The following is an 11,519-nucleotide window of genomic DNA, read 5'->3' on the forward strand; positions in this document are numbered from 1 at the left end:
TCTACCTTTACAATTGAGACAGTCGCAGTTAGTCATAATAACAATTACTCACTATTGAATCATAAGAATCTTATCCCCATCTCTTTTCACCAGACCCATCTAGACAAGATGAAAACTATTCAATGGGGTCTCTACCTTCCCCCCACACACACACACACACTCTTAAGCTAAACTCTCTCTTGAAAACTTATAAACCGGTCATTTCATGCTTTTATTGCCCCCTCATTTTAGGTAGCCAATGTCTAAGTTGCCCATCCCTATTGACCCTATATACTGAGGGGATAGGATTGATATTTGATGTGAAGACTCCTCCCCTCTCAGTTGGTATTTTGAGCTACTACATCCATAAGTATAGGTCAAGTTTTTAAAATTTTAGCAATTTACACTTGTTTCCTTTATCAATTTTTTAAAATCTTCTTCTAGTTAACTTCTGATTATCAAACCATCGATACTAGGTCAAATGTATCCTATCTGCAAGTTTGGATGTTCTTGTACATCTCCCCTCATTTCATATCAACTGGATGCTTCACTCAGCTCTAGCCCTCTGTGGCTATGTCCTTGTCCATGGGCTCAGGAGTCCCCAGGTCTAACCACACATTGGATCAACTAGCCCTTCCTCTTCTCTCTCTCATCTCCAGGTCAACGGAGTCTCCGGAATGTGGTTGAACTAAGCCCATTTCTTCATTGCTGTCTTTCCCCCTGTTCCACTCACCAGTAGACCAATGTGGTCCCCAGCAATACATGCCTGCTCACGTGTTCTCTTTGATTTTCAGTCTTGGACACGGGTTTGTCCTGAAGAGAATTGATTGCTTGCCTTGATGGCTCCCTGGCTAACAACTTGCTTGTTCTTGTAGTAGCCAATCATACTGCCATTTTTGTTTTGGACTTTTCCTGTTTATCTTTCTTTGAAGATTTATCTTCTGTTGGTTTAGCTGTTCCAGGCTGGTCCTTACAGATAATTCTTGATAAATTGATTCCTTGCATATGAAAGCATCTTTCTTCCATTCTGAGAACTCAGAATGCATTCAGAAGTACTGGTCTCATTGATTACAACATTTCTGAATGTCTAGGAGTACTTTAAGGAGCTCTGGTAGCATAGTGGTTATGAGCTGAGCTGCTAATCTCACAGTCAGCCATTTGAAACTATGAGAAGTTCCACGGGAGAAAGGTGTAAATCTGCTCCTGTAAAGATTTACAGCCTTGGAAACCCTATGCAGGGTCACTATGAGTCAGAACCAACTTCATGGCACATTACCACCACCACCACCACCAGAAGTACTTTGTGCTGCCATTGGAAATTGCTTAGGCATTGGCAAATTCTGTATTCCTTGTTCTTGAATTCCTCCCTGCAGACCAATGTTCATAACCATGTTTCTGTTGTATCTTAATATTCTGAGGCTTGAAGTGCACTAGAACCTTCTAAATCATACATGATGTTAATCCAGAAGATCCAAGTGGGATTATGAGAAGCATAATGATTGAACCTCACCGTCCAACTTGTTCTATTACATAGAAATTGCATTGGATCACACTCATAATATAGTCTCCTTTCTATTGTTATGTTTCTGAATATTTTCTCTGATATAATTATGTTATGAGTTCATACCAGAGTCATTCTCCTAAGAAAAAGTAACGCTGGATTGAGAAACTATACATGCATTAAGTTTTCAGACAGAAAGGTTGTCACACTATGGTTCACTGGTTTTCCTTTGAAACCTAGATAATAATCTCCTTGTGCATAGCAGGAAATTAAATCTCAGAGACACTCGATAAACTTTTCTATCTTACACACAAATAAATAAGTGGTAGAATAAGAATTTTAACCTATGTTTGCCTTTTCCAAATTCAATTCTCTTGCCCTGCCCCTACCATACTGCTTTCAATTTAGATGATGGGTTTTCAGAGCTCAAGAACTGCATGATTTGAAGTTATTTGCTATTGTGTCCATGTTTGCTCAGCCATGTGAATATACATCATGCTGTAATTGGAATAGGAGTTCTGGTGGCATAGTGGTTAAGTGTTCAGTTATTAACTGAACAGTCGAAGGTTTGAACCCAACTGCTCTGCAGAAGAAAATGTGGCAGTCTGTTTCTGTAAAGATTTAGTCTTTGAAACCATATAGTGTGCAGTTCTACTCTGTCCCATAGGGTTGCTATGAGTTGGAATTGGATTGATGGCAATTGGTTTAGTTTTAGTTGTGTAGTTAGTTGGATAACAAGATCTGGAGCTTTAATGAAAGACCTGCAATGGAGGTATGATTTGGTCTTATAGTTGTACAGTAAATATCTGTATAATGAATAAAAGAGAGTGTTGAATGAATAAAAGAAGAAAGAGAAAGAAAGGTGTATTTATTAGTCATCAGCGAATAAAACTGAGTGAACATCTTTTTTTCTTCTTTTTTTATCCACGTGGTTGAAAACAGAAATGGGATAATTCTATACATGCTGTTTCATAAATTACTTTTTGTAAATAAAATAAAGTATATCTTGTGAAAGCCTATACTTCATCATTGAAGAATAGGTAATACTAGAGATACGCAACATATTAATATATATAATAGATTGTAAACCCAGGGCTATTTTAAAGTGAAAATGACAATATGTTTAGTACATCTAGCACATAGTAGGCTATGTTGTTGTTGTCAGGTGCCATCGAGTCGGAACTGACTCATAGCAACCCCATGCACAGCAGAATGAAACAATGTCCGATCCTGGGCCAACCTCACTACCGCCGCCACACTTGACGCCATCAGTGATGCCACCTGGCTGATCCATCTTGTTGGGGGTCTTCCTCTTTTTCTCTGACCCTCCACCTTAGCCAGCATGACATCCTTCTCCAGCGACTGTTCTCTCTGGACAATGTGTCCAAAGTAGGAGAGATGAAGCCTAGCCATCCTGGCCTCCAAGGAGCACTCTGGTTGCACTTCTTCCAAAACAGATCTATTAGACAAGAATTATTCTTGGCCCCACATTTCCTATATCCCATTAAAGATATAATCTATATTAATTAAATAGAAAAATTATTATAGAGAGAATTTGAAAATATAACAGCAAGAAGTGAAATGTAAATAATTTTTTGAAAAATCTGTGATATTCAGTATCACCTCTTTGTTGCAGGCAGTGTTACCTTATGAATATGGGAAAAGGTATGCATTCATTATGCCATTTCCTTTACTTTCATGTGCTTCCTGTATCTGCACTTTACCTTCTAGTGGATAATCAGAGAAGTGAGAAGTACTTCCCTTTTGCATGTAAGAAGTAAGTGTCAATAATGGGTGCCCTAGAGAAAAAAGACCTGAGATCCAGATAAAGATCCATTGTCAATTATTGGACCATGGGTGTATGTCTTCTTTAAGATAACCAACCACATTTCTGTCTAGATCAAAGAAAAGTAAAGAAAATAGAAGATATATGGGGGGTGGGGGTGGGGAATAGTCCAATGGACTAATGAGTCATGTGAACCTCAGACTCCACAATCAGGAAACCAGAAAAAATGATGATGTCTAGCTTTCTAGCTTCCACAACTGACTGATCTGATAGGGATCACATTAGGAGGTGTTGGATAAAGCAGGAGGAAAATGTGGAGCAAAATTCAAAATCATAAAAACAAAAAACAAACTAGGCTTACTGGTCAGATAGAGACTGGTAGAACCCCCAAGACTATGGTCTTTAGTCACCCTTCAGGCTTGGAACTGAACTCACCCCATAACCCAATATTCAGTCAAATAATAGATCTGTAAGGTGTGACTCTGTAGGATAAGCACTGGATTGGTAACTTGCAAGGTCAGCAATTGAAACTCAGAAACCCTATAAAAGGTTGGTATGAGTTGGAACAGACTGGATGGCACTTAACAACAAGGTGACAATAACATTAAGGTGGTACATGCACCTTAGAATATTCAGCCATTTGAGATCAAAAGGGAAGCATTTGCACAAGGATAAAATTCATAAGTCAGAAAAGGCTAGGAAAGAAGGAGGTATAAAAATGGGAGGAAATACAGAGAGGAAGTGGGATAAGTGATGCTGCGTTTGGGGGATTGAAACCAGTGACATGAAACAAAATGTGTATGAATTGTTGAATGGAAATCTGATTTGCTCTGTAAAACTTCACCCAATTTACAATAAAAAGTTTTAAAAATTCTGTAAGATTCTTACCATTAATGCATAATCTGCATTTAATCAAGAGGAAACATCAAACTCAAATTGAGGATCCTTTTGCAAAATAACTAGCTTATAATATTTAAATGTGTCAAAGTCATGGATGTCAAGAAAACACTGAGAAACTGCTATAGATGAAAGCAGATTAAAAATATCAAACAAACATGACAACTAAATGCATATGAAGCTGGTCTGGATTTGGGGTGGAAGAGTCGCTATAAAGCACATGATTGAAACAACAGGTGGAACCTGAATCTGAATTATAGATTAGATAAAGAATTATCACACTATATATGGCCCTCAGGCCCAAATCACTCTATTGTTTTTTTACATGGGCTACAAGCTAATAATTTTTTTTACATTTTTAAATGGATGAAAAATCAAAAGAGTAACATTTTACACCTTAAATTATAAATTCAAATCAGTGTTCATATAAAGTTAGAAACAACCAAAAGAAGTTTACCATATTTCTAAAACACAAAATACAATGTACCAAATTTAACAATAAGAAATCCAGTGTTCCCCCATCCCACAGAGCCCTCATGCTCTCCCCAAAATAGAAAGCTGGATAATGCAAAGTGTTGTCTGGAGATATTAAGACCTCCATATCCTGCTGGTACAAGTGTAAACTGGTGCATTCATTCTAGAAACTAATATGAAAATGCTTATTCAAATCAAGGTTGCAAATTCTCCATTAGCAATTCTGTTCCTGAATATATATCTAACTCATTTTTTTGCATAGCTAAATAAGGGAGTCCACCACTCATTTGTCAGTTTGTCATACTGTGGAGGTTTGTGTGTTGCTGAAAGCTAATGCCACCAGTATTTTAAATACCAGCAGGGTCACCCATGGTGGACAGGTTTCAGAAGAGGTTCCAGACTAAGACAGAATGGCATTGGAAGAAGGAGAGGCAGACCACTTCTGAATGGTTAACCAATAAAAATCTTATGAATAGCAGCAGAACACTGATATAGTCCCAGAAGATGATCCCTTCAGGCTGGAAACCACTCAAAATACAACTGAAGACCCCTCTCTGTCTTCTTTGCACTTGGAGCAGCTTTCCTGCCACAGCCCCTCATCCCCTGAAAATGTACGCCTTCACCAAATTTGTCTGCACCTCTTCCTTGGTCAGGAGCACCTCTCAGCTTCTGAGCCAACCACTGTCTGCAGTGGTGCTGAAACAACCCCAGCTACTGACAGATGTGCACTCCAGCAGCTTGACAGCCCCATGTTCCCTGACCCCACTTACTTCTAGTCAAAGCTTCCAGACCAGCACCATCTCAAGGGACATTGACACAGTGGCCAAGTTCATCAGGACTGGGGCTGCCACAGTTGGAGTGGCTGACTCTGGAGCTGGTATTGGGACTGTTTTGGGGAGCCTTTTCATTGGTTATGTCAGGAACCCGTCTCTGAAGCAGCAGCTCATCTCCTATGCCATTCTGGGCTTTGCCCTCTCCGAGGCCATGGGGCTTTATTGCCTTTCTCATCCTTTTCACCATGTGAAGGCATTGTCTCCACTTCCCAAATTCTTGTTTTCCATGTCTCGTCTTCCCTACATCTTCTTTTCCCTGTACTCCCCCCCCCCCCCCCAGGCAGCCTGGGGAAAGTAATTGGCTCAAGGTTTGACAGAAGGAAGGTAAATAAATGCTGTATTAAAATAAAAAATATATATACAACTGGAGAAGAGCTGCCTCCTCAAAGTAGAGTTGACTTTAATGATGAGATGGAGCAAAGCTTTTGGTACCTTCATTTGCTGGTGGAGCACAACTCAAAATGAGAAGACTTGATTGCAAATATCCATCAATAACTAGAATGTGAAATGTATGAAGTATGACATTAGGAGACTTGGAAATCATAAAAAAGGAACTGAAATGTATAAAGATTGACATTCTAGACTTTAGTGAGCTGAAATTGACTGATATTGTCCATTTTGAATTAGTCAGTCTTATGCTTTACTATGTCTGGAACCGCAAATTGAAGAGGAATGATGTCACATTCATTATCAAAAAGAGCATTAAAAATCTGTCTTGAAGTACAATTGTTGTCTGTTATAGGATAATATCTATATCCCTATCAAGAAGATCAGTAATCCTCTATTATTCAAACTTAAGCACCAACCAATGATAATGGAATAGAATAATTTTACCAAAGTCTTCAGGCTGAAATTGATTAGACATACAACCAAGATGCATTAATATTGGTGATTGGATTGCAAAAGTTGGAAACAAAGAGGAAGGAACCATAGTTGAAAAATATGGCCTTCATAATAAAAATGATGCTTGACATCCAGTGACAGAATTTTGCAAAGCCAATGACTTAAACATGTTATTTTCAACAACATAAATGGCACCTATACACTTGGACCTCACCAGAAGGAATAAGAGGAATCATATTGACTATATAGTCAATTTGTGAGAAGAGACAATGGAGAAGCTCAATATCATCAGTCAAAATAAGGCCAGGTGCCAACAGCGGAACAGACCATCAGTTGCTCATATGCAAGTTCAGACTGAAGAAAATTAAAACAAGTTCATAAGAGTCAAAATACGACTTTGAATATATCCCACTTCAATTTAGAGATCATGTCAAGAACAGATATGATGTATCAGACACTAATGACTGAAGATAAGAAGAGCTATATAATGACATCAACAACATCATACATGAAATTCTTATATTTCATTAAAAAGACAGGAAATAAAGAAAAGACCAAAGTGGGTGTCAGAAGAGATTCTGAAACTTGCTCTTGAATGTAGAGAAGCTAAAGCAACTGGAAGAAAAGAGCTGAACAGAAAATTTCAGAGGACAGCTCAAAAAGCAAAGAATTATAATAAAATGTACAAAGACCTGGAGTTAGAAAACATAAAAGGAATAACACTCACCATTTCTCAAGTTGAAAGACCTGAAGAAAAAATCCAAGCCCAAGTTGTGATATTAAAGGCTTTCCTTTGCTATGTAACTCCTGCTGTAGAATCAGCACTCGACTGTGAACCACAAGGTCTGAGGTTCAAACCCACCAGTTGCTCCTCAGAAGCCCTGTATGAGTCTCTATGAGTTGAAATCGACTTGACAGCATTTAACAACAACAACAATGTGTCACTGTAGGATAAGCACTGGACTGATAGCTGCAAGCTTGGACTACAAACCCACTCCTCAGAAACCCTATACAGGGTCACCGTGAGTCAGAACTGACTTGAAGCCACAAAACAATAGCAACCAATATTGGCAAAATAGTAAATGGTACAAGAAGCATCATAAGAAGATGGAAGGAATATACCAAGTCATTGTACCTAAAATAGTTGATTGATACCCAACCATTTCAAGAGATATCATATGACCAAGAACAAATGATATTTAAGGAAGAAGTCCAAGCTGCACTGAAGGCATTGGCAAAAAACAAGACGCTGGGATTGATGGAATACAAATTGAAATGTTTCAACAAACTGATACAACATTGGAGGCACTCACTTGTATGTGCCAAGAAATTTTGAAGACAGCTACCCGGCCAACCGATTGGAAGAGATCCATATTTGTGTCCTTCCCAAAGAAAGGTGACACAATGGAATGTGAAATTCACAGAACAATATTACTAACATTGTAAGCAAGTACAATTTTGAAGACAAGTCAAAAACAGTTGCAGCAGTGCATCAGCAGGGAGCTGCCAGAAATTCAAGTGGAATTCAGAAGAGGACATGGAACTAGGGATATCATTGCTGACATCAGATGGATCTTGGCTGAAAGCAGAGAAATACCAAAAATATATTTACCTGTGCTTTATTGACTATGAAAAGGCATTCGACTGTGTGAATCATAACTATGGATAGCATTGGGAAGAATGGCTTTTCCAGACACTTAATTGTGCTAGTGAGGAACCTGTACATAGATTGAGGCAGTCAATACAACAGAACTAGATTTTAAATCAGGAATGTGGTGGGTCTGGGTTTTATCCTTCCACCATACTTATTGAATCTGTTGTTTGTTCTTAGGTGTCATTGAGTCAGTAGTGATGCATAGTGACCTTATGAACAACAGAACTAAACACTGCCCAGTCCTTCACCAATCTCACAATCCTTGCTACCTTGAGCCCATTGCTGCTGCCACTGTACCATTCTGTCTCATTGGTGGTCTTCCTCTTTTTGGCGGACCCTCCACTTTACCAAGCATGATGCCCTTCTCCAGGGACTGGTCTCTCCTGATAACATGTCCAAAGTATGAGAGATGAAGTCTGAGAATCCTGGCTTCTAAGGAGTTTTCTGGCTTTACTTCTTTCAAAACAGATTTGCTTGTTCTTCTGGCAGTCTATGGTGCTTTCAAAATTCTCTTCTAACATCATAACTCAAATGCATCAGTTCTTCTATGATCTTCTTTATTCATTATCCAACTTTCATATGCATATGAGGCTATTGAAAATACCTTAACTTGGGTCAGGCACACCTTAATCCTCAAACTGACATCTTTGCTCTTGAACACTTTAAAGAAGTACTACAGATTTACCTAATGCAGTGTGTCATTTGATTTCTTGACTACTGCTACCATGAGTGTTGATGGTTAATCTGAGCAAAATGAAGTCTTTGACAGCTTCAATATTTTCTCCATTTATCTTGATGTTATTTATTGGTCCAGTTGTGAGGATTTTTGTATTATTTACAATTGAGGCTGTGGTGTTTGGTCTTCATTAGTAAGCATTTTAAGTCCTCCTCACTTTCAGTAGGCAAGGTTGTATCATCTGCATATAGCAGGTTGTTAACCAGTATTGATGCCATGTTCTTCTTCATATAATCTAGATGCTTGGATTATTTGATCAGTATATAGATTGAATAAGTATGGTGAAAGAATAAAACCCTGGCACACACCTTTCTTGATTTTAAACCATTCAGTGTCCCCTTGTTCTGCTCTAACAACTGCATCTTGATCTATGTACAAGTTCCTCAGGAGCACAATTAAGTGTTCCGGAGTACTCATTCTCCACAATGTTGTCCATAGCTTGCCATGATTCACACAAACAAAAGCCTTTGCATAGTAAATAAAGCACAGGTAAATATTTTTCTGGTATTTTCTGCTTCCAGCCAAGACCCATTTGACATCAGCAATGATATCCCCATCTCCCCATCTGAATCCAGCCTGAATGTCTGGAAATTCCCTGTCAGTGTACTGCTGCAGCTATTTTTGAATTATCTTTAGCAACTCTATTTTGAGGAGGTAGCTCTTCTCTAATTATATCTTGAGTGCCTCTAACCTGAGGGATTCATTTTCTGGCACGACATCTGACAATATTCTGGCGCTTTTCATCATATTTCAATATTCAGCATTCTAGTGCTGACAGTGTTCCATTGCTGTTCATAAGAATTTCAGTGACTAAATATTCAGAAGTCATCCTTCTCTTTTTTTGTCCTAGTCTGTCTTCATCTGGAAGCTCATCTGAAACCTTTCCACCATGGGTGACCATGCCAGTATTTAAAATACTGGTGGCATAGTTTCCAGAATTAGTCACACGAAAGCCATCATAGCACAACAAACTGACAGATTATTTGCTGAGCAAATAATCAGAGAAACTGGATTATATAAACAAGAATGTGGCATTAGGATTGCAGGAAGGTTAATTAACAACTTGTCATATGCAGATGGCACAACCTTGCTTGCTGGAAGTAATGGGAACTTACAATACTGATACAGATCAAAGACTACTGTTTTCAATACGGTTGCACATCAATGTAAAGAAAACAAAAATACAACTGGGTGATTAAATTGTTGTTGTTGCTGATTGCCATTGAGTAGATTCTGACTCATAGTGACCTTGTGTAGGGTTTCAGAGGGGCAGCTGGTGGGTTTGAACTACCAACCTTTCAGTTCAAACAGACTTTGCAGTTCATTGCATGATTCTGTGGCACCATGCCAGGACCATTAAATAGCAACATGACAAATGGAGAAAAAATTGAAGTTGTCAAAGACTTCATTTTGCTTGGATCCCCTATTAACACTCGTGACAGTGACAGTAAAGAAACAAATGACATATTATTGCACCAGGTAAATCTGCTGCTAAACATCTCTTTAAAGTGTTAATGAGCAACACTTAGTTTGAGAACTAAGATGTGCCTGAATCAAGCCGAGATTTTTAATTGCATCATATGTATGTGAAAGTTGGACAATGTATAAGCAAGAAAGTAGAACAACTGACACATTTGAACTACGGTGTTGACAAAGAATATTGAAAATACTGTGGACTCTCAGAAGAATAAACAAGTCTGTCTTGGATGTGCAACCAGAATGCTCTTTGGAAGCGAGGATGGTGTGGCTTTGTTTCTCGTGTTTTGAACATGCTGTTAGGAGGGACCAATCCCTGGAGAAGACATCATTCTTGGTAAAGTGGAGGGTCAGTGAAAAAGAGGAAAACCTGAAACAAGATGGATTGGCACAGTGACGGCAGCAATGGGCTCAAACATAGCACTGGTCAAGATGGTGCAGCGCTGGTCCGTGTTTCGCTCTGCTGTGCATGGGTCATTATAAGCTGAAATTGTTAGGACACCTAACAACAACAACAATAGCAACAATTTTGATGTTAAGATAATTTATGAGAACTTTGAACAGTGGCTTAGGACATTTGGGGTCAAACTTTCTTTATATGGAATCCCTGTTTTAAGATCTTTATGCAATAAAGCAATCATTCCATATTTTACTTATTCAGTGTTATAAAAACAACATGAAAAGATATAGAAAATGTGAGAGCAGAAAATGATATTTGGTTGAACACTGATATTTTAGTTTACAAAAAGGTATGGGAGGACTAGTACAAAACCCAGTTCATCATAGTTGTGTCTTTTCTCTTTATTTTACTTATTTTAGATCTTGATCATTTGTTAACTTTTACTTTTCTTTCAAAATGACAAAAAGGTTATGTTTGGTAGTTGAAATAATTGATATATATAAAACATAGTAGTTTCAAAATATTTCAACTACTCCAGAAGACTCTGAAATAAAATATTGTAGTTTTGATCTCACAAAATAAACAGTATTATGTAATGCCTGTGCCTGCTCTTTACAAATTCTCATGTGATTCAGTGGATTAAATCTGCTTCTTTAGAGCCCTTTCTGCAGCCTCTGGCTGAGTCATAGTGTTTTCAGAGGGACTCGGTCATGCTAAATTGTATCTGCTGAAAATAAGAAAAAAAGAGCCTGCATTTAAGTAAGTCAATAAATTGCTGTCTCTTTCCAGGGTCTAAGGCCTAGTGTCTGGGATTGCCTAATTGCTTTCTGCATCAGTCACATCAAGCCTTTGACAAGCTTATTACATTCAGTTATCTCTTGAGAAAGTCTCTGAAAAGTCTATCACCAACATCAACAATGTCTATGCAGATCATTCTAAT

General features: G+C 38.2%; 1 pseudogene; it reads left to right on the top strand.

Moving 5' to 3' along the window:
* The first annotated feature begins 5,246 nt into the window (after positions 1–5,246).
* Positions 5,247–5,768, top strand: LOC102812938 (annotated as a pseudogene).
* The last annotated feature ends 5,751 nt before the right edge of the window (positions 5,769–11,519 follow it).

Source organism: Chrysochloris asiatica, unplaced genomic scaffold (genome assembly GCF_000296735.1).
Source record: "Chrysochloris asiatica unplaced genomic scaffold, ChrAsi1.0 scaffold00126, whole genome shotgun sequence".
Lineage (NCBI taxonomy): Eukaryota > Metazoa > Chordata > Mammalia > Afrosoricida > Chrysochloridae > Chrysochloris > Chrysochloris asiatica.